Source organism: Larus michahellis, chromosome 8 (genome assembly GCF_964199755.1).
Source record: "Larus michahellis chromosome 8, bLarMic1.1, whole genome shotgun sequence".
Taxonomy (NCBI): Eukaryota; Metazoa; Chordata; class Aves; order Charadriiformes; family Laridae; genus Larus; species Larus michahellis.
In genome coordinates, this window is record NC_133903.1 from 26,698,884 (window position 1) to 26,719,608 (window position 20,725).

At 43.6% G+C, this 20,725-nt stretch overlaps 1 protein-coding gene across 2 annotated transcripts in view; it reads left to right on the top strand.

Moving 5' to 3' along the window:
• Positions 1-20,725, top strand: part of TEDC1 (tubulin epsilon and delta complex 1) — an 82,966-nt gene that overhangs the window by 33,161 nt on the left and 29,080 nt on the right. The window lies entirely within an intron of this gene.

The following is a 20,725-nucleotide window of genomic DNA, read 5'->3' on the forward strand; positions in this document are numbered from 1 at the left end:
GCTGTTTCAAGTGTCAGTTTTCTAGATGGATATCATATTCTGTATGCAAAGTGATGTTTCTTTGGAAAATGTAGTAAAACCCCTCTAATTTTCAAATATCTTGATAAGATTAAGTAAATTATGCATATTTGAATAGCTTGGTTTTCAAATATTGGTGCAGATGGCAGCATTTTGCCAAATGTTTTTTTCCCAAAACTGTGAAATAATTTTTTTCTCTTTAAGTAATGTGACATTTCTCTTAATGTTACCTCAAATAACAACCTGCTGCATGGATCAATAAAAAGAGCAAGCACATCAATATGTCTTACTGTAATGCACCCCTCTTGGTGGATGGTGTTATGAATTCCTTCTCATGTTAGGCATCCTTCAAAGGGTAGAAATGCAAAGGGGATCGAAGTGTCAAAAATTAGCTGTCGCAGAAAGGACATTGGGCTGTTTTTTCTAAAGCCTAGAGTTCATTTTCATCAAAAATATCCCAAGAGATAAGTTGCGCTGACCTGTAATAAAACAAGACATGTTTAGTCTGACAGAAGTGCGATGGGATACAGATAGCTGTGAATTTAAACATCAGTTTAAAAAATGGAAAAAATCATGCTATTTCCTTCCTATAGAAGTTTCACATTAACTTGTTTAAAATGTTCTTCTCTTGGATTTCTGACTATAAACCTCTTTTAGTGCTTTTATGTACAGGGATTTTACTGGACATTATTATTCTTTTATTGTCATAAATGTCTTTGTCAGATTCATAGAGCTGGACGTTTTCCAAGTGTAATAGTTTTAATTATGTTTTTCTCTAGTGAGGCATGATCAAAATTCCAGATTTTCCCACGGTCTGCCTTGGCTGTGGTTATGTATGTGTGCGGCTGGGAGTTGCAGATCACCACCGTGCTTAGTTCCTCTGCCGCCCGGGGGGGTGTCAGTGAATGGGAGGTGATGTTATTTCAGCTGGTGTTGAATTTCCAGTTGAAGCACATGTGCTGGTTCATGTTAGCTCTCGCCCTCTAAAGGTACGTCCTTTCTTTCCCAAGATGCTGTCATGTCGTCTTGAGCATTCCCCGGCTGGAAGAGTGTTGCATGAGAAATATGCTCGTGGTCATTTTCTCAGCAGAAGCGCCTCGGTCACTCGTGGTGGTTATGGACTCCTTTGCCTGCCAGGTTGTGCTAAAGCGTGCAAATTGGGGACAATTAAAGCACAGCAGCACGCAACAGCCTGTGTATTGCTAGGAGCGTGGATGTTCATTGTGTCTTTTCTTGAAAACCTCTTGTGTGTATCACTTAGAGTGTGCTAGAACATAGTCTAGTGCATCTTGAATGTCTTGTGTTTTGGTATGTTTTCCAAGCTGTGTCAGTACTGCTTGCTTTTAAACAGTCCCTCAGTGACACCGGGGGGCTGCTGTTGTTTGCCAGCCCGAAATACCTCCGGGCAGAAATGGTGTTCTGGTCTCTGGCACTGCAGCTAAAATAGTTTAGAAATGGACTGGGGAGAGCATGCAGATGTGGCTAAGGGTAACAAACATCTGCCCCAAACTCTTCAGGGCAGTATGGTCTATCTTGTGAGGGGGCAGTCACATCCCTCTTGCCACTGTCCAGCCTGCTGTAGGTGACCCTGCTCTGGCAGGGGGTTGGACTAGATGATCTCTGAAGGTCCCTTCCACCGCCTACAATTCTGTGATTCTGTGACTGAGGACAGTGGTCGTGATGTGGGAGCAATTGGGTAGTTTTTCATCACTGTGAGCATAATATAATCCCATTCTTGTCTATGAAACCCATTTACCTTAATTCTGTGTTGCAGTGTCACCAGTTCTGATGTTTTACCTCAATCTGAAAAATGTATGTTGCACTTCAGAGTCATTAAATTAACGTTCTCCTCGAATTGTTACCGTATAGAGATCAATGAACTCTGAAGCAAAGCAGCCTAGTCCTTCAGTATCTTCTGTCTCTTCTTATACTGCTTTATAAGTGGAATTAATCTTGCTGGTTTTGTGACTAGCAGAGATGAAAAGCTGTAGTCAGAACTCAGGTCGTTGGTACAACACTGGCAGTGCTGGAGCAATCATTGAAACCGTAATGAGTAAAGATGACACCTTTAAATGCCAGTAGATCAATTTACTGCATGTGACAGCAAATAGCTAATGCAGCTGTCTGCCAGATGGACATGCAGAGAAATTCATAGAACTTGGGCGTGAATACCTAATAATTTTGTTTCGGAATTTTATGAAAAATATTTATACCTGCTGATCATTAACACACTTTAAAGCGAATTTCTTTGGCTTAAGGAACTAAGTTCCTTGGTAGCAAGTAAATAAGAGCAAACAAATAGTCAGTCTGACTTTGCGTGCATTATGTGTGGTCAATTCCATGCCCAGAAAAAGTTCAGGTGAGCTTTAGCTCTCCAAGCAGCAGGGATTGGGTGGGATGGAATAGGATGGTATGGGCGTAGCATTGATCTGCTTCCTGGACTATTCATGGATCGGGGAAGGAAGCCAATGTGCAGTATGTGTATTGCTTCCTTCGGTCAGATGGGACTCCATAATTTCTTATTGGGGCATTCAGGGGTAAATGATCAAGTTGTAAGATAAGTTGATTGTGGACCCTAAATCTCCTGGCAGTTTCCGTTTAAAACATCTGTCCCAGATGGCTGTTACAGATGGATGACACAACAGGTTTATTCTCTATGAGTAATAGCCCATGGTTTGAATTGATGCAAAGCACTAAAGAGCTGCTGTTCTTTTCCAAACAAGTACATTCAAATTGGGAGCATTAGAAACTGATGGGCTTTGAATTTTCAAAAAATGTTGAACGTGCATTTACTAGTTACTTTGCATGAAAGTTGAGTCTTCAGTTTGCGTCATGTGCATGCACGTGTGGGCTTGTGCATTTCTTGCATAAAGTCATCCTGATCTGCTGAAGTATTTTATATGCATAGGCATATTAAACGGTAAGATCAACCAGTATATTCAGTGCACAAACACCTTGTGAGAGTTTTTGGTCCATTTCCATCCCAGTGACAGCACCACCTCCTGAAATGTATGTGAAGGCAGAGCAGCAAAAGTGAAGTCTGTTATCTAATATAAGTTATTCAGCAGGTTACTGAATAATTGCTTTGGTACTGCATTATCTCCAGAAATGCATCCTAAATTGCTGACTATCTTGGATGAAAATGGAATAACTATGGCAGGATAATTCCAGCTGCTGAGTACCAGGCTATATTTGATGTCCTTGTGCTGGTTGTTTGGGACTTCATGGAGTGTTCCTGGTCGTGACAGATGCTGCAGGCAGGGGCTAAATGAAAATAAACAGTTAAAACCCTGCTGTTAAGCTTGACGCTGTGTCACATTACTGATTTGACACAGACCTGTGCTAGTATGTAGCATTTCTGTAATCAACCCTGTTATGGTCTTGTGTGGCAGGGGCGAAGGATATGTAGCCTTATTTGAATTTCAAAGAGCCTGCTAGGGGACCATCTGATATTTTATGATGTCCTTCCATCTGTTGTACAAGAAACAGTTGAACTAATACATTTCTCAGAGTGTAGGTACCAATGGAAAAAAAATCCCATTCGTACTATAGTCCGTGATGCTGCTGTGTGGAAAGATGAATTCAAGAAGCAAGAGCTTGTAGTGCGTGCAAATTGCACAAAAAAAGATTTGTTCTTTTTCTGAAAAAAATGACCTTGAGCTTGAAGGACAAGCTGCCTTTATTGGTATAAATTGTTGTAGATTCATTTTCATCTGACATCCTCTGATCCTCATCATCCTCTGATGCTCTGGCAACCAATTCTGTTTGATCTGGTCCTCAGCTTTTTTATGTTCATTGCTTCATTCCCTTGGTAAAAGCCATAGTTCTGTCATTTCTACCATGGAACAGGATCAGTATTTCATGTTATAACTACTGTTCTAATTAAGGACAGCTTTACCTATTTGTCATCGTGTTTCAGTTTCTTGAAAGAAAAAATACTTGAAAATTCTCAAGTGGACCCTGCATAAAAAATACCGCATAAAGTTCAAGAGTAACTGCTCTTGTAAGTATTTGTGAAAATGTGGGGGTTTTGTTTTGGTTTTTTTTTTTCCTGTGCGTGTTCTGTCTGAAATCTCTCCTTGGTCAGTCTTGACTCCACAGAAATCTTCATGAAGTTTCATTTTACTAGGTGTTTTGCCAGGCTCTGTGTGAGCTCTTCATAGAAAGGTTGGAGCCCAAACTGATTTTCAGGGTGGGGAGAGATTGTGTTGCTAAGAATGAGATTGGAAAGGTGGAGAACGGCCTTTTCCAAAGGCATACAAAGGTCTGTGAGACAGTTCTTGGAGAGCAGTAGGGTAGAAGAGCCAGCCCAGCCCCAAAGGATCTAGACACAATGAGATTTGAGACTTACTCTATGCACTGCCACAATAAACTTAGTTTGAAACAGTAGTGACTCCTGAACCATTTACTAAATCTGCTTACAAGGCTTCAAATGACCAGAATCTTTGGATTCTGGCATTGTTGCACTTTCAGAACAACAAGTAAGCTGGTAGATTCTGTAGCAAGAACAATTTGGGTGTTTTTCTTTTTTTCCTTTTACAGAACTTTTTAAAGGTACAGGTTTTTCTAACCCAATGCATCAAAATTTTTACCTGTTTTTAAGCAAGTTTGTTTTTCATTAATGATTGCTGCTGGGCGCCTCTTAAATAAGTTCTTTAATGATGAAATGAGAAGAAGTTGTAGAACTTCTGACCTTTAATAAATTTCAGGATTCACCAATGAATTGTATGTTAGACCCATGGACACACATGTTTTGAAAAGGTCAATTATGACAAGTTTTTTCAAATTTGCATAATTACGCTCGCCACAGCGCTTTGAATAAAAATAGCAAATGCTATGCCCTTTTAAAGTATTCAGGTTTTCCTGTCTTCCTGTCTTTAACTTGCTTTTACTAAACCATTCTAACAGTATTCACTGAAGAACACGGGGAACATGGACTGACTGTGTTAGGAGCTGCAGGCTGGGAGCAGGAGCAGGGCTCTGGACAGGCAGAGGTAAGGGGTAGGATGGACAGTGAAGAGCCTCTTGGCTTTGGCTCACGTTCAGTGAAGTCAGGAGCTGAAAGCGACCCCTGGACAAGGGGCTCGCGTGAGGGCAGCAGGGAGGCAAGGTGGCTCTGATGATGTGAAAGAATTCAGATTATCTGGGGGAAAAGAGACTGAGCGAGGCACTGAAGAGAGGCTGCAGCAGGAGGGGGTGAATATAGACAGAAAGGTCAAGACTAGAGAGGAGAGTTAGTCTGACCCAAAGGTCTGATCCTGCAGATAAGCGATGGGTATCTCTGCTGCTGTAGGAGGAATCTTCAAAAGTATCATTTTAAAAAAACACAGAAATTAATAGTCTAAATTGGAGTAAGGTGATGCAGTGTAATATTAGTAGTATTACTTTATGTTTATTAGGATATTTTATCCTAGAACTATTGTATCGCTCAGAGTGCCGAGTGCCGTGTTTCTGAGTCAGAGCTGTGGTGGAGAAAGTGGTTGATGAAGGTGAAGAAGTAGCAGCAAGAATGGGAGACCTGTCAGAAGAGGAAGGAAACCTTAATAGCCCAGGCAGTGGAGCTTAGTTCTGGAGAGCTGCAATACTACTCTGCCTTTGAGTTTTCAAGTTCCCCGTGGCAAGGTACTTAAACTAGACTTTCCATGGTGAGCTGCTCGTGGGGTGTTTCCCATTTTTTGTGCATCTAATTTGATGCTCAGGGATCTGATTTGTGGGCCACGAAGATGCTCAGAGGGCTGGAGCCCCTCTGCTGTGAGGACAGGCTGAGAGAGTTGGGGTTGTTCAGCCTGGAGAAGAGAAGGCTCCGGGGAGACATTATGGCAGCCTTCCAGTACCTAATGGGGGCCTATAGGAGAGATGGGGAGGGACTCTTTATCAGGGAATGGAGCAATAGGACAAGGGGTAACGGTTTCAAACTGAAAGAGTGGAGATTTAGATTGGATATTAGGAAGAAATTCTTTCCTGTGAGGGTGGTGAGGCACTGGAACAGGTTGCCCAGAGAAGCTGTGGCTGCCCCATCCCTGGAGGTGTTCAAGGCCAGGCTGGATGGGGCTTTGAGCAGCCTGGTCTGGTGGGAGGTGTCCCTGCCCAGGGCAGGGGGTTGGAACTGGGTGATCTTCAAGGTCCCTTCTAACCCCAAACCATTTATGATTTTATATGATTCTATGAAATGTCGAGTGTTCCAAGCTGCTACTGAACTTGGTGTGACCTCTGCTTGTAGCCCCTCAAGAGTTTCAGCAGCGCAGGCAGCATCATCTAGTAATGTCAGATTTAACCCCAGGTGGTGTAGTAGGTCCTTGCAGCACGTGGCTCTGCTGAAGCATTGGGCTGGATCCTGGAGTCAGTATGGTGGTGTGTGTTGATGCAACCTGGGCCAGCTGCCTGGTTTCTTCCACTAGAGCTGAGCAGCCGAGGCAGCATGCTGTGGCTACGTTGGCTCGGGAACTAACTCAATGAAAACTACCCAAAGCATCTCTGCAAGTTGTTGAGTCGCGTTGGGTAGATGTATCGGTGAAGTGCTGTACACTAATTTTTAAATTCTCTGGAAATCCGGTCTCAGAAGTCTCAGTTAAGGCATCCAAAAGAAATGGAAGCATTTAACTTTCATCTCTCTGCTTTCATTTCCCAATTGTAAAGCGACAATAATACTATCATCTCATCTCACATGGGTCATTAGGAAAGATAACTTGTTTATGCGGAAGATAAAAATTCTGTCTTCAGAATGGGATTTGAATGATGTATAGCAAATAAGTCCATGGCTTCCCTCTGAAGAATAGTCAGAATAATATGCAATTTAGAAGGAAAAGGAATAGCTTGTGGATTGAGCAGCAGCCATTCTGTGCCTTTGGTGAGGCAAATTATGAAGGAAAATATTTTGGTCACATAATTCTAGACCTTATACACATGGGATGGTGAAATTCGTGTTGTTTAGGCAACTTGAATTTGTCACTTTTTAACTTTGAATGCTTCAAGTTTCCAAACCTTAGCAGTTATCATACTGGATTGTGCATTAAAAGTGTAAAACATACTTACTGCCATTTAAGTCTGGACAACGCTGCCAGGCAGAGCCAATGCTTTTTTTTTTTCCCCCCTGTTAAATTACTTAATGTTCTATGTTGTTCCAGCCGCAGTTACTTTAGACATTTTACATGCACGGTAGTCAGACTGGTGAGAACTAACACGGGAGCTGACATACTAACACTGCAGAGCAGATCTGGTAACATATTGAATTATATATGGGGCTCCAGCACCTAAGTGCAGCAGGCCTGGAGGCTCACATGAGAAAGCTTGAGGGAGCTGAGTGATCCAGAGTACTTGGTTTTTTGATGGTGGTTGTTCAAAGAAGAAAGAATGGAGGCTCCACGGATGCATTTAATATGAAGGTCACCTGCAGGCTCAAACGAAATATAGCCTCTGTGCTGGTGTATGATGAGCAGGATGAGAAGTGCGGCAGGGACACTTGCCTCGTCTGAGCTGGCTTTCTGACCCTGTCCGAGAGTCCTGCCCTGTCCTACACTACTCATTTCCCTTTGGTGTCCTGATATTGATATATAAGCTGAACAACGGTGCGAAAACTGGCTTTAAATGCCCATGGGTTATGTTGTTTGAAAGACTTTTTTTTTTTTTAATTTTTTTTTTCCTTTCTAGATGCCTAGTTTAGTCTTTTGGTGGTCACGTCAGGAGCAGAGTGCCTGCTGTGGTGCTGTGCACAGTGGAATCTGCTACACTGCGATGGGTAGAGGCTCAGAGTCTGCGGGGAGGATGAGCTGTACGGGGAAACCCACATTTTCCTTGTGCGTCAGGATGTTCAGTACAGTATATTAAAGCGTTTTGGTCCTCCTAGCGGGACTGCCTAGATCACCTTGAAAATCCAAAATACTTACTACTGCTGTTTTTTCCAGGAGAAGGCTCTGTTGGTTTGAAGCTTGGTACATTGAAGGTTATTGAAATTGGAAAAAGCTGTTGTATTTGGTTTCTTCTGGCTATGTACATGGGAACCCCTCCTTACAATTACTGGAGCAGCAGTGGATACTGTCTTACAAATGGGGTGATTTGGTTGTTGTTATGTATTTCCTGTCGAGTAGGAGAGTGGCTACTGAGAAAACAATTTAAAAATGAAATAAAAAAACCTCTCAGTGATTCAGATATCATTTTTCCTTTTCACATTTCATCACAAGGAAAGAATAAGCACGAAGAAAGCAAAGAAACTGTCAGTGACAGCGTGTGCTGCCCACCCTGTGCTGCGTGTCAGGAACAAAGAATTTTATTCCTGCCTTTTTTTAATGATTCCCTCTACAGAAGGAGGAGGTAGGCTGCCATGTCATTTTTCCTTCCGAAACACTGTAGGCAATTGGGTTTTCAGTTCGTTTGCTGACATTCATCACATAAAACGTGGTTTGCTACAGTAGTTACTGAAACCTGTTGGAAAGAGTGGATCAGCTACTCATTTGCAAAAATGAGGCAGAGCAGATGCCTGAACCCTTGTCATCCGTGTAAAATCAGGAAGAATTACAGAGGTCAAATGGCTTCAAAGCTGCTTTTAGACAGTGTCTACTTGCAGCTGAGTTCCTGATCCTTCTTAGGGAAGTGAAAGGCTCTGTCCATCTGTGCACTGTAGAAGCAAGAGCAAGCAAATTGTGCAAGATAACGTATATTGGTGTTTCTAAGGCAGATTCAAGTCAATTTTAGAAGGGAAGACTTTGAAAAAAAAATTAAATGACTTGCCTTTGGATGCTTTGTGTGGTCTCCTGTTGGGGCAGACAGCGGACCAGTTGTCTTGGGTGAGGAATTCCTCTCCTAACTTCTCTGTTCGTCCTCGTTTTACCCCCCTCCAGATGCAGTGGGGCTCGGCTTCCAGATCCTGTCTGGAAAATGGACGAGGACTATCCAGAGCTAAGAAGCAGCTGGAAGTCGGGGTGGAAGTTTGGGGTTGATGACAGGAGAAGGGATGAATGGGTACCCGTGGGAGAGTTAATTTAGGGAGGCTGGAGAGGCTAGAAATGTATAGAGTGACTCTTCCTCATGCTGTAGAAAGAAAGAAGCCTCTGCAGGAGCTAAACTGCTTTAAATCTCAAAGAATGAATATGATCAAAACAGTCTCCTCTGTTTCTCCTTCCCTGCAACTGTCTGTGGCGTCAGATGGTTTTCTGCTCATCTGATGCCTGCTGTTACTGTCTGGTTCAGTTCCACCTGCTCCAGGACAAGCACTTTCCACCTCCGCAGTCCCCTCAGATCCTGCCAGTGGTTCCCTTTCAAAGCAGTCTTGGAGCATCCCATCCCAGAAGGAGGCAAAGACATGTAATTAAAGAGCTTTCAGAAAGGTGCATAGGGACAGAGAATGTGCTTGTGTTTATGTATCATTAGTGGAAAGTCCTTATATCCTTATAGCTAAGTTAGTTAAGGGAAGTCTGGGTAAGGGAGTGATAATGTGATTGGAAAATTATTTGGGCCACTGAACTCAAAATGGTGTCTGGTTGTTAGTGGCGTCCCTCTGGGATCAGCTTTTGGGCCAGTACTGCGTAACATCTTATTCGTGGCATGAATGATGGGATGGAGCACACCACCAGCAAGTGTGCGGACAATGCCAAATTGGGAATAGTAGGGAATAATAATACACTGGAGGGCAGCGCTGCCGTTCAGGGGGACCGAGATGGGCCGGAGAAATGAGCTGAGAGGAGCCTTAGGAAGCTCAGTAAAAGCTAGTGCAAAGGCCTGAATAACCACTTGCAATGGTACAGACTGGGAGCTGACTACTTAATAAGCAGCTTTCCAAAAAAAAAACAACTAACCCCTGGGGGTCTAAGTGGATAAAAAGTTGCCTAGGAGCCAGTAGTGTGCCCAGGCAGCAAAGGCTGACTCCATCCCGGGCTGTTTTAGCAGGAATGCAGCCGGCAGGGCCAAGGAAGGGATCTTCTCCCTCTGCCCGGCACTTGCGAGACTGAGTGCAAGGTGTCCAGTTTGGGCTCCCCAGCACAATGGCAGTAGCAAACAGGAGCAAGTCCAGTAAGGAGGTGGCCAGGGCTGGAGCCACGGACCAGGATCTTCTCAAAGGTGCGCTGGGACAGGAGAAGGGGTAACAGACACCAGTTGGAATGTGAGCAATCCTGTCCAGATATAAGGGGAAAAAATGGCCATGAGGATGGTCAAACTCTGGAACCAGATCCTGGAGAAAGGGTGATGTCTGTTGTTGATGCTGGAGAGAGCCCTGAGCACCTTGCTTTCAGTGGGAGATTGGATTATGGACCTCCAGAGGTCCCTTCCCACCTACGTGGTTCTGCTCCGCAGCTGACAACATTGACGTTGAGACTAGCTTCTTCAGCTGACAAGCACTGACTTGTCACCCAGCCGTGAATCATTTAGTTGTTGAACTCTGTACCCGATTTCACCTTCCCAGTGCCCCTTCTTGGGAAGGATGCTTTATTTCTTGATTACTGCAGACAGTTTTAGTGCTAAAATATTTCTTCAGATATTTTTCAAGCAAGGTGGCCTCTGGCTGCAATTAGTGTCCCATTGGAAGAACTGGCAGCATTATATGGCAACACTAAAGCAAATCATTCTACCTCATGGCATTATTACCTTGATCTGAAAATTTCCCCAGGCTGCAATTTGTCACTAATATTGCCTTCAGCTAAACTTATCCATACAAAAAAAAAAAGGAGTTAATAGAGCTGCAGTTCTGGAGTTGCCATCACCACTTTTTTGGGATGAGTTATTACTTAGTACATTTTATTGACCAAGCATGTAGAGTTCTTGGTCCTTGAAAAATGATGCAGTGGTTTATCACGGGCTCCATAAATTGTTGGACTGTGTAGCAGCAATATCTTAGTCTCCTACGCCATAAGAAAGGAAGGTATCTCTGAACCACAGTAGATACATACTGCACTGAAGCAGGAACTGCGCTGTGTGGCTTGACTGCTATGAACACTTGGTTGTGATTGCCAGTGACAGAAAAGCTGATAGGATGATACTGAGTTTCACTGCTGCTTTTGTGCTTTTGCTTGTTTTATGCCGTACTTAACATAATTTGAATGCTGTGACAGTGACAATGACAGTGACATACTATAATGTAATTCCACCTGAGACAATGCAGCTGGAATTAATAAGTTGGAGAGACAAGGCTGAGGTGTTTTGTCATCTGTTGGCATTGGATAATTTTTTTTGGTGGAAGTGCTAAATGTCCCCGGGGTGGGAGCAAACTGCCCCAGCTCAGGTGATGCTTTGGGCCAGCACAGGGAGCCCTGTGGTCCCATACAGTGCTACGGAAAAGGTTGTACCAGCATCATGTCTGTAAGCTGAACGATGAAATTCCCATTTATCAGCTGGGGCAGTTGAGGCTGGTGTGGGAGGTGTGTCTTGTCTCCAAAATACCCTAGTCATGCTGCCTCTTAACCTTCCTTGGTAGGAGGCTTCAGAGTGAGAGTCGCTTACTTGCTGCCCTTCTTTGGTGATGGAATCTGAAAGGGTCCCATTGGTCCAGCCTGGTGGATCTTAACTGGGGTATTGGGCCCTGAAGGAACAAATTAAATCTCAGGAAAGAAACGTTAAGGTGAGGAGCTTTAAAACTCATATCTCGTCTCTTGAATTGTGTCGTGAAGCTCACAGTAGTCACTAGAGAGGGCAGAGCATCTTTGTTGTTGTTTCCATCCAAAGGAGAAATCAGTTATCAGCTTCTAACAGAAAAGGGACTTCAGGCTTGTCGCTCTTGTGCCAAAATACGGCTAGTGATGAAGGCTGATCCTGAAGTGCCCCGGAGCTGTGATGATCTTGTGATCCTTCGCTGGGACCTCCATTGTCCTGCATCCACCGATGCATCAAAAAGACCCATCCGGAAAGCCAAGCACAACAGGACCACTGCGTTCTCTAGCCTCATGCTAGTTAAAGAAGCAAATGCCAGTTAAATTCATATATTGCAATGGTTTTGGTCACAACTAAACTGTTGGTGGAAAGCTGAACTGAACTGAAATCTGTTGTTTAGAGGTGAGAACGCAGCTCAGATTGGGAGGAGACTGGTAGAGGGTTTTTTTATAGCCTTGCAAAATTAAACTTCGTGTGCAATTGGCCCATAATGTTAACTCAGCTCTACTGGCAGGTATTCTTGGTTTTCTTAAGTAGCCGAGAAAATAGAGTTATAAAATAAGCTGTTACTCATGCTTTGCAAGTGGTTTTGGATTTGTGGTTCTTTTTAAGTGTGTTTGTCGCTTAATTTAAAGGACTGTGTTAAGAGACTAGCAAGAGAAGTGAATTGACATCAGGGAGACTGTAGCAGACTTTAAATTAGTAGTTTCTCTAGTCAATAGTGCATAATTTAAAATGTATGAAAATATCTGCATGCGTGATAGGCTATGATGGCTTGTCAAAGAAGAGCTACGCTGGGAGAAACCGTATTCATCTCAAGTTGGCAAGCGTAGACTAATCCGCATATCGACGTTCTTAAACTAACATGAACATCTGTGATACATCTGTGTGCTGTTGGGTCTCCGATGGTGAAAGCTCCTCTTCTTTATGTTTCTTCTTCTGTCTTTCGGTGAGAGGTACATTTTATTTAACATTAGTATTTATTAGTGCTTAGAGGTTGGGTTTTGCCATACAGAGAGACCTGGACAGGCTAGAGAGCTGGGCAAAGAGGAACCTTATGAAATTCAATAAGGGCAAGTGTAGGGTGCTGCACCTGGGGAGGAATAACCCCATGCACCAGTACAGGTTGGGGGCTGACCTGCTGGAGAGCAGCTCAGCTGAAAGAGACTTGGGAGTCCTGGGGGACAACAGGATGACCATGAGCCAGCAATGTGCCCTCGTGGCCAAGAAGGCCAATGGCATCCTGGGGTGCACCAAGAAGAGTGTGGCCACCAGGTCGAGGGAGGTCATCCTCCCCCTCTACTCTGCCCTGGTGAGGCCACATTTGGAGTACTGTGTCCAGTTCTGGGCTCCCCGGTTCAAGAAGGACAGGGAACTGCTGGAGAGGGGACAGCAAAGGGCTACCAAGATGATGAGGGGACTGGAACACCTCTCTCATGAAGAAAGGCTGAGGGATTTGGGTCTCTTCAGTCTGGAAAAAAGACGGCTGAGGTGGGATCTTATCAATGCTTATTGATACGTAAAGGGTGAGTGTCAGGGGGATGGGGCCAGGCTCTTCTCAGTGGTGCCCAGGGACAGGACAAGGGGTAATGGGCACAAACTTGACCATAGGAAGTTCCATCTCAACATGAGGAGGACCTTCTTTCCTTTGAGGGTGGCAGAGCCCTGGCACAGGCTGCCCAGAGAGGTGGTGGAGTCTCCGTCTCTGGAGACATTCCAAACCCGCCTGGACGCGTTCCTGTGCCACCTGCTCTGGGTGACCCTGCTCTGGCAGGGGCTTGGACGAGATGATCTCCAGAGGTCCCTTCCAACCCCAGCCAGTCTGTGATTCTGTTGCTGTGGATGCTGTAGAAGCCAGTCCTAGTCATGATGTACACCTCTTGGTGCCCTGGGAGCGCAGGTGAAGCCAGGTAGCTCCATCCTGGATGAGCTGTCCCATGAAGCAGAGCTGGGGAAGCCCTGGATGTCAGTCCTAGGTTAAGGACCACCTGGTCCTCACAGGTCAGTAGGGAAAGAAGATGACAGGGAGCTGGCAGGCACCCATGGGAAGGTCTGTGCGAGGAAGGCACCTCCCTTGTGCCTCCGAGCCCCGGTTCTCGCCGGGAGCAGACAGGGAGGGAAGAGGAGGCGTGGGGACCTTACATGGCCTTTGGGACTGGCAGCCTGTGGTCTGCTCAGTTGAGAACAGATGAACCTATACGGAAAAGAGTTTAAGAGATCACTTGTGCTACATAGTCCTTTATTTTGAAGAGAAAGTACTGAAGCTCAAGGGAAGGAAAAAAGGCAGCCTCTTGGCTTAGTAGGCGTTTGCATTACAGGATGATTTTTATTTATTTTTTTTTTAAAAAGAAGCATTTCTTTAGCTTTGGATAAGGATAGTGTTTTTGTCTATTCACTGTCAAATGCAGGATAAGGATGTCAAGGAAGGATACAGTAGGTGGATATAATAAGCTGGTGGCAAGGATGGATGGGATAATAAAGGGGGGAGGGTAAAACCTAAAGGGTTTGTTCCCTGCTGAAGTCAGTAGTCACAACACACCCAGAGAAAAGGAAATGCTCCTCCTGTGACTGGCACTTCTTCATGGTGTGGAAACATACAGAAACCAGGATATTGGTACTGTTCAGAAGCGTGGCATCAATTCTCAATTCTGATGAGTTTAAAAAGCAAAGTAGAAATTGCTTGTTTCTGTTGATTTCTATGTGTGTTTTTTTGTCCTGTTAAAAATACAGTAAAATAGGAAAGTATATGGGGGGGGGGCGGGATGAAAAAACTTGAGTGTGGATAATGCTTTGTTCTGTGTACAGAAACAGTATGAATAAAAGCAGATGCATAATGATCTTTTTCGACATCAGCTACGCGGGGGTTCTGGTTGGCAGTACAAAATATGAACAGCTGTCAGGCAGTACCGTGATACAATTTGGTGCTTTCCTTTGAAATCCTCTGGCTGAGATTTCTCTAAAGTAAATTGTGATTTTTTTGGTACCTACTGGATGCGCTTTGACTGAGGACTAAGCGTACTGCCCAAAAATTTGGCTCTTCAGGTATGCCAAGTTAGGCACCCAAATTTAGTGGTACCTTTGTGGAAGAAAATATGTACCTTTTCCATTCTCATGCATCTTGACCTTGGCTGTTAAAGTATAAAACTCACCCTTCAGTCTTCTTTTTCCTGATCTTTTTTCCTGTTTTAATATGTGTTATTTCCACCGGGGGGGGGAAGAAGTGGTCTATTCACTGACCTGTTCCTCTGCGAATGAATGTCACTGTTAGTACATCTCTGTTCATTGCCTATCAATGGGAAAGCTGCAGTACGATTCTTATGTGCCAAATGCCTCACTTTGTTTGCTTTGAATTCCATTTTCTTTCAGTGTCATTTTAAACAGCTGTTTTCTAAATCCCTCCATAAATAGCAATTACATTTTATAAGGATGATCTTTGTCACTTAAGTTTTTAACTAGTGGTTTGATTCCCTGCTCTCCGCAATGTAAACCTGAGATAGCCGAACTGAAGTTTGAGCTGTGGTGGTACAAAACTGGTGTTGGTGAGTGGAAAAGTCACGTATTTTATTATAGGTGTTGGAGGTTTTGTGCACATCTAGAATTACACTTCTCCACCCAAAGCTGCTGTGTTTTGTATTGTATGTATTTTATCTTCTGCAAAAGATCCAAGTCCTGTTTTCCCTTACAGTCCGCACCACAAAAAAATACCGTTACAATTCCAAAAGAGATGACGCTTAGCAGACACAGAAATACCTGCTTCTGGAGCCACAGAGGGCCTTTCCCCGTCCCTGCTAGCGTTTTGGTCAAGGTCCCTGTGACGTCCACGGCTGGTAGTGGGAGAAGTTCTCAACCACTTCTGTCATCCAGGAGCCTTTCTGATCCACCTGCCTTGTGATGGTTGGGCTGCAGCGTTTCTCCTGCTCTATCACAACCCTCAGCGATATTTCACAGGCAGAGGAATGACTTGAGCAGATCTTTATTTGCCTGGTGGCTAGAGGCTGCTTATTGGTCTGTTGGTTTTCGCTCTTCGGCTGCTTGTACATCGCACTACTCCAGCGTGACTTTCTAGTTTTCAGGCCTATTTATTTTTGCTTCAGCCTTCAAGGGATATTTGGGAATGTCTTAAACCAGCTTTGCTTCTGAAGGAATCACAATGTGGAACTGAATCTTGGAGCGCTGAGCGCATCCACCTACAGTGGTGTTTTTTGTCCCAGCCTCGGATGTTTATGATAGCAACATTTTCTCTGTTTTTTTTTTTTTTCTGAGGGGGGGGTTGGTGTCTCAAAACTTAGCCCTGCTAATGTGCAGTTTGGGCAGTATGTGCCATTTAAAACCAAATGTCATCCAGCTAACAGCCTGCCTGCCGAGAGGCTCTCATTTGTCAAGGTTTGCTTATTTTTTTTGGTAAGGGAGTTTTGACTTGATAGCAGAGATGCTGTGCTGTAAATTGTTTATTTCACCTGGTGCTTGGTTAGTCTCTGAAGCCTTAATCCCAGTTATGGTTTACTACTGGTAATGTAAATTGTGTAAGCTTTTCATGTGTATTCACCCCTTTCTTTGCATTTTTTGGAAAGAACTTCTCTGCTTTGCTTCTCTCCTGCGCTTCTTAGATATTAAGCAGTAGTATCCAGATTACCAAAATTGAAGTTGAATAAAGCCTTTTTTATTAAATGAATCAAAGTATGAAATAGTCTCTTGATACTTTCCCCGTATAAGCTTTCATACGAAGCCAACCCTGTCTCAAACCTTGAGTCGCACCTGAGATATTGGCATTTGGAGTGAGGTTGGCAGTGATCTGGAGTCCAAGGCAAGTTTTCTATCTACAGTCACACATGAATACGTGATGAATCAGCAGTATTTTGCCCCTGAGCCAAGAAACGTAATTTATTGCTGAAAGGCCTTTTTTTGTGTGTCTAACAATAGGATAATTTTCTGAATATTTAGACAGAGTAATTTTTGATTAAAAATACTTTTGCACTGATATGGTAGTTGAATTATGATCTGTGGGCATCAGAGATTAAATACTTGTTGCGGGGAGCTCTCTGGAACTCAGCCTGTGAAAAGGATGCATTATGCTGCAAATTATTAAATATTGATTTTTGTAAGAGTCTGCAAGCATCAATGAATTTAGCAATATGCTAGTAAATAATATGAAAAAGATTAATATCTCAACAGAAAAAGTAATTACAAATATGTTTAAATAATGATTTTGGTGTGAGTTAGATTTGTGGATACCAAAGAGGACTCAACTTTAGCCTCTTGTTGAGTATCCAAAGCCACCTAGAAGATGTTGTCACCTAGGACTTATGCAGTTTCCCCAGTTTTCCTGAGTTCCATGACCCGCATTGGATGCAGGGTGTTTGGCTTTGGAGGTCACAGCCGCCTGTCAGAGGGTTGTTCAGTCTGGAGAAGAGAAGGCTCTGCGGAGACCTTAGAGCCCCTTCCAGTCCCTAAAGGGGGCCTGCAGGAAAGATGGGGAGGGACTCTGGATCAGGGAATGGAGCAATAGGACGAGGGGTAACGGTTTCAAACTGAAAGAGGGGAGATTTAGATTAGATATTAGGAATAAGTTCTCTCCTGTGAGGGTGGTGAGGCGGTGGAACAGGTTGCCCAGAGAAGCTGTGGCTGCCCCATCCCTGGAGGTGTTCAAGGCCAGGCTGGATGGGGCTTGGAGCAGCCTGGTCTGGTGGGAGGTGTCCCTGCGCAGGGCAGGGCATTGGAGCTAGATAATCCTTAAAGTCCCTTCTAACCCAAACCATTCTATGATTTTATATGATTCTATGATTCTTTATAGAGTTCGTGTTCTTCTGCACCACTCTGAGGTTTCCTGGCAGCCTGCTCTGAGACAGCTCAGTTAAACACAGTTTAGCCTGTATAGCAAAGCTGTTGCTTGCAAGGCGTTTGCACCAGTGAAGGTTTCTTTACAATGGTTTAGAGAAGTTGTTACTGCAAAGTGTTTGCTCTCAGCATTCATTATGGAATTACGTCTCCACAGAGATGAGCAATTTGAATTTGTCATTACTTTTTTCTCTCAGTGTAAGTATTTTAGAACAATAACTTCCTCCAGAAGAATGAAGGAAATGGATTTCATTGTCTTAATTTTATGTGGAGAGGAAGACAATTTTCATATGTTATCCCTAAGCATCACTTTGATATCCATATGAGGCTCATTTTTGACTTGCCACTTCACGTTGTTCATGAGACAAAATTAGTGCTTTTCTGCGGATGTTAGTCTTTAAATTTCATTAGGAGGCATGTCAGCATCTGGGTCCTTAGGTCAAGGACAGCTTTAGTTGTAGCTTGTGAGTTTGTCTTACATCTTGAGAGATTTGTGTAGCAGCAGAAGTGGAACTGCTTCTCACATATAAAGGCATCTGTGTGAACTGTTGTTGGTACTAAATAAGAAAAGGTACTGTGTTTGGGGAAAATGCAGAGGCACAATTTGGGCTTTGGTTTCCACAACTGCAAATAGAGCTGAAATACCAGCTGTGGCATGACTGTGATGAGCGACACAAGAAAACGCATGCCCTTGATCTCTTCATGACGAAATGCAAAGTTTAGTTAAAGAACAATAAATGCTCGTGAGAACCTTGAGTAGAGGATGCGGTTGAGGGAAAGAAGCTGGCTGATATAGACAGCTGTTCATTTGCTAAGTGCAGGTATGTCTGGATGAAAAGCTGTCACCTCTGGGTCATGTGGAGACTCTCCTTGTGACCAAATTCATGGCGAGCAGACATACAGTCTGTTGTCCTGTCCCTGCCTTGAACATTTATTTGTTTTTATGGTTTTTGCTAAGGTATCCTGGGCTTCATCAAAAGAAGCATGGCCAGCAGGTTGAGGGAGGTGATTCTCCCCCTCTACTCCGCTCTGGTGAGATCCCACCTGCAGTACTGCATCCAGCTCTGGAGTCCTCAGCACAAGAAGGACATGGACCTGTTGGAATGGGTCCAGAGGAGGCCACGAAGTGATCAGAGGGCTGGAGCCCCTCTGCTGTGAGGACAGGCTGAGAGAGTTGGGGTTGTTCAGCCTGGAGAAGAGAAGGCTCTGGGGAGACCTTAGAGGCCCTTCCAGTCCCTAAAGGGGGCTACAGGAAAGATGGGGAGGGACTCTTTATCAGGGAGTAGAGCGCTAAGACAAGGGGCAACAGTTTCAAACTGAAGGAGGGGAGATTTAGATTGGATATTAGGAAGAAATTCTTTCCTGTGAGGGTGGTGAGGCACTGGAACAGGTTGCCCAGAGAAGCTGTGGTTGCCCCATCCCTGGAGGTGTTCAAGGCCAGGCTGGATGGGGCTTTGAGCAGCCTGGTCTGGTGGGAGGTGTCCCTGCCCAGGGCAGGGGGTTGGAACTAGATGGTCTTTAAGGTTCTTTCTAACTTGAACCATTCTATGATATTTGTAGTACATTAGTTTTTATTGCGTTTTGCTTTATTCTCCCTGCTGCGATAACACCAGAGTCTTTCAAGACCCATGTAAGGGATGGCAGAGGATATTGGCATCCAGGACCAGTGCCTTCAGTCCCTCGGGGCAGAAACGCAAATGTTGGCTCTTCTAGCCTGCCTAACGCTGTCACGGCAGCTAGGTTGAAAACTGTCCTCCTAGGATGAGCGGCGTAGTCATCCCATTACTCATTTACGGCTGAAACGATCTAGCACACAGTTGCTGGCCTGATATTTCTGAGGGTGGTAATACCTTAGTGAATGGTGAGGATGCGATAAGTAGGTGAATCAGACGAATGTTTTCAAATGAGCTGTTCAAGTTTTACATGACTAATGGAGCAGTTTTAAAAAAAATAAAAAAGGCAACAAAAAAAACCCAAATGCAAAAGATCCTGAAAGGCTCGAGCTTAGGAGGCAGCTCAGGAAGCTTTGATTGTTGTTCAGGTCAGTTAACTCCGAACCTGTAAATGATCTGTTGGTGAGGTTTCATGACCATATCCTTGCACTTGTGAAAGCACGTGGCATATGACTTTTTTTAACATTCAGGATCTAGTGAGACTAAAACTAAAGATGACGACTGTTTTTACTAAGATTTTTTTTTTCGAACGCTTCAGCTGAAAAGCTCCCCATTCCAACCTTCAGCCCTCTTTAACTGTCACAAGACATGTTCTCTACTGCAATCACTCACAGCTCATGACTGTATTACAAAGCTAGTTTAAAATCAAGTAACTTAGCTGTTGCCTGAATATTTAATCAACTTTTTGGCTGGGTTTTATTGCCAGCATCAGATCACATAATGTAAGCTGTTTGTGCCATAGATACACCTATGAAAAAAAAAGGAGAAAAGAAAAAAGGAGACAGAAACTCATTCTTCCACCTTTCATATACCAGCTGAGCTTGAAACTAGCAAAGTCATTAAGCATAATGCCAAGTGTCAGTTGTGCGAACAAATGTGTGATAATTGTATTTTGGATCCAGCAGTGTTTTAGAGCAAACTGCTCATAATTTCCAGCAGTTACTCTCGCAAAGTGCGTTCCTTTCTTTGAGTTCTTGATCTTAAAGTTCTATCTGCAGAATAAAATTGCAAAGTCAACTCATGCTTTGCAGTTACTTAAATTATATGTTATGTAGTAAGTAACTAAAGCCAACAAAGACAGCAGAAGATAGTTGTCTGTATCAGGTAGGTTTAGCTGGTACTGATCTGGTCCTTATCATTGTCTTTGAGACCGTATACTGTTTGTGTGTCATCTTAAAAAGTTGCCTTTGGCATCAGACTGTTGATAAAATAATTCATTTCAAATATATGGCCAGTACTGACATTTTTAAAGATGGTAAGCTCTGATTTATACCTAATTTGTTCATCTATCATTCTTTCTAAGAACTTTTGTTGTACTGATATATAAATACTTAGTCTTGGAATGTCTCTTTCTCCATATATGTGTGTGTATACATGTGTGTATACGTGTGTATACGTACACATAAATATATATATTTATGAAAAATGTATAATTTGTACAGCTAAAACATAATATCTCTCCTTCAGGTGCTCTCAGGTAAAGGGAGGGATTCCTCGTGCAGCAGATCAGACAATTTATAAAATGCATAACGTTTTTAGAGGGAGTTCTTCCATGCTATTTCAGAACATCAGAGATCATCTCAGTTTGAGTGATGCAAATAAGGGATGAAAGGTTTTTGGGGAGG